Genomic DNA, 3,438 nt, shown 5'->3' with positions numbered 1-3,438 from the left:
GGCTTTTAGTTTAATTATATGATCTGTCTCTTATCTTCAGAGTCAGGAGAGGCTAGTGTTAATTATTTATTAAACAGCAATTTCAATGTAAGCTCTTCTTATCTGCTTCAATTTATCCGATTCTCCAATGACTCGGTGCCCAGGATGGCTTCCGTAATATACACTAATGGATTCCTCCAGGAGCAGCTTCCCTCAGATGTGCCTCTCCTCTTTTTCTGCCAGTGGAGCCGTATGCTCACCAAAAATCGGTTATTCCTTTCTAAGCGTGACTATACAAATTCTACTCTTTATTTTCATTATATATTTTAAATAACAATTTCATGGTTTATGTGTATGAAAATTGTTTTTTCTAGTCCACACGTGAAGCATTGTTTAAATATTTATACAATTAGTCGATAAAATTACTCCTGTATTAGGAATTTGTGAGATGGCCTCAAAATTGGGGAAAATAATATAAGTCCACATGATTATGCTCTTGATTTTATAGAGGTTTTCACAGCATGTTTATTGGGCTTGGCCTGTAGCTCAGCAGCACAGTGCTTGCCTGGTAAGCACAAGGTGCTCAGTTCAATTACCAGTTCAAAAAAAAAAAAACCAAAACATATTTAACACCTTAGAGGCTGGGGAGATGGCTCCGTGGAATAAGCACTTCCTTGGCAAGCGCAAGGGCCTGAGTTCAATCCCTGGTTCTCCAAAAAGAGAAAAAAGAAAAAAAAAAAAAAAAAAAAAAAAAACACCTTAAATACAGTGACATTGGAAATCAGATTCTGCATAGCTGATGTAATTTAACAAATAAAAAAAATTGGCACATAAAAATAAAAGGGAATATAAAAGTACTATGAACTTCATTCAGGATGTATCACTTGGCTGTTTTCTTCCATCGAGCAAATCCAGAAAAGGTGAATTACTGTATTTTTTAAATTAATTTTACTAGTTAATTTTATGATTATTTCGTTTATATTAATTTCATAGAACTTAATGATCAGACATTATTTATTCTTTCAACATGAAGTGATTCCTTATCTTCTGTTTTGCATTATTTCTAGTAGTGGGACTACTACTAAATTGGAATTTAGAAAGTCAGAATTCTTTAGAGATCTAAATTTGAGAATTCCTACCTCAAAAGGTATTACTACTTTAATACTGATTTCCAATCTAAAAACTGATATTCTAACCTCAAAAATACACCCCATTCTCCATTGATAGTAATTTATTAAAAGAGACAAATGGAATTAGGGGAAGATAACTTGGCCACACTGTGCGGGCTTCTCATGGCTTTCTGCTTCTCAGAGGCCAGGTATGGTACTGACCCCAAAGGCGATCCGGCATCCCATTTCCTGAGCTTCCGGCACACTCACCGAAGCCTTGGGCTTGCATTTGGACTGTGGTTCTCTCTAGTCTGTGGGGTTCTAGAAATTTATCTTATTTAACTAGACATCATATTTATCACACTTAATCCGAAATATATTTCCAACACTCATTGAATTGCCTGTACATCTATGAAAAAAAGGATACATTAAATAATGTTTCAGTTTCTAAACTGTTAAGTGTTAACTCCTCACTGAAGAATCAAGTATCTTTAGGCATTATCACCCCCGTGAAGTAAGTGGCTGCCGTGTCCTTCAGATACTGTGCCTGTCAAGTCCTGTTTCCCCATGAGCAATGTTTTGCAAGCAGTAACTCCAGGGCCCAGGACATAGGTCGGTGGAATAAGCAGCTGCCTGGCAAGTGCGAGGTGCCAGGTTCAATCCCCAGCACTCCAGGAGTGACTCCACTCCCAGAAGTCCCACTCCACCTCCCAAGAAGTGAGTCCTCCTCAGGCCAATGAGTTCTCATCTAGCACCATTCGGTGAGAGGTCTGCCTTTCTGGGAGCAAGCCTTGTATATAGATAAATGCTGAATATAGATTATGTTCCAAAGGCCACAAGAATTTTACTTTAACAAATCATTCAAATATGCATATAATCCATCACCCATAAAGTAGGTACTGGAGTGTGTGTGTCTCTCTGTGTGTGAGTGAATGAGAGAGGGGAAGAGAGAGAGAGAGAGAGAGAGAGAGAGAGAGAGAGAGAGAGAGAGAGAGAGAGAGAGAGGATGTCCTCAGAACAGGTCATGGCTTCCTATATAATAATTTTGCTGCTTTTCTCCTTCTGGTTTTAGTACCCTCAGAGGATCAAAACTTCACATATGACAGATAGTAGTAGGTAAAATTTGCACAGCTGGAAAATATTACTGTATAATTAGAAAAGTGTCATGGATTTTAACACATAATAAAGCATGAAGCTTTCAAAAATTAACATACTAAAAAGAAACACAGTGGATCTGACTAGCAAATCCGCCGTTGGTTCAGCTCCTTGAATAACTTAGAGGGTGTCTGAAGATAGTTCTGTACTCAAAAGATCCATCCCAGTCAGCTGAGGGGAAGTGAGCGTTACAGCTCTGAGCTATCAGCTGGAACCCTTCCTATATTTTTTTTAACAAGCGTGGCAGGTTTTATTAATGAAAAATTCTTCTTGGTTCATTTTTCACCGGTCTGTTCTCTCATGTTTCTAATGATATCAGAATCACCCGGATCAAGGATTGCCAGTGTGCACACTCTGTAGTATTTTCCACAAGCTGTGCCCAGTTCAGTATTATTGCCGCTGTAGTGGTGGACAACAGTTTTGGCCAACATGGCCTAGTGCTCTATTTCAGATTTTCTCAAGGCTGGGCAGTTGTTGGCAAGGATGACCAATTTCGTTTTGCCCTGTCTGATCATCTTCAGCATCTGCTTGTATCCCAGCACGTATTTTCCACTTTTCATAACAAGTTGGAGCCTAGAGTTGATGGACTCCAGAGTTTTTTTCATCTTCTTTGCAGCCACCATCTTCCTGTCTTAGGTGCGGACGGCCCTCAACCAGGAGCAGCTGACAAGACGGCCGGGGAACCAGAAAGGCCCTTCCTGTATTCTTCGTTTCATTTCTCGGTGTTCTGGGTTTTCAGGAAACAACAATAAGAGAGAAAACAATGAAAAGAAGTGCAACAAAATGAACTCAGTGTGCCTGTTACTCCAAACTGTCCAGGGACCATCCTAGCAAATCTCCTTTCCAAGTGTTTTGTTTTCCCAAGTTTGCTCATTCTATATAAGGGTTTTATAATTTCCTAACTTTATACAAATATGTATCCACCCCGCCCCTGTAACTGACTTCTGCCGTGCATGTATTGCTCCTGTGTTCAACACGTTATTTGTCTAGTTGGTAATATAGTTTTCTTAGTGCCTATTTTACAAAATTCTAGGCTTCAATGTAGTGCTGCAATATATACATACATTTTGATCATATCCATCCCACTTATTAAGCTCTACTGGCCTCTTACTTCCTTCTCTTTTTCACTTCTACATTTATGTTATCTCTTTGGTTTACATATATTACAGAAAACATTTGCTAGTTGTCCTTCTGA

At 38.9% G+C, this 3,438-nt stretch overlaps 1 pseudogene; it reads right to left on the bottom strand.

The window, feature by feature from the left end:
* Positions 1–2,518: 2,518 nt before the first annotated feature.
* LOC105743623 lies at positions 2,519–2,897 on the bottom strand (annotated as a pseudogene).
* Between the last annotated feature and the right edge of the window lie 541 nt (positions 2,898–3,438).

Source organism: Octodon degus, unplaced genomic scaffold (genome assembly GCF_000260255.1).
Source record: "Octodon degus isolate 3935 unplaced genomic scaffold, OctDeg1.0 scaffold00143, whole genome shotgun sequence".
NCBI lineage: Eukaryota > Metazoa > Chordata > Mammalia > Rodentia > Octodontidae > Octodon > Octodon degus.
This window is presented reverse-complemented; position numbering and strand designations above follow the sequence as displayed.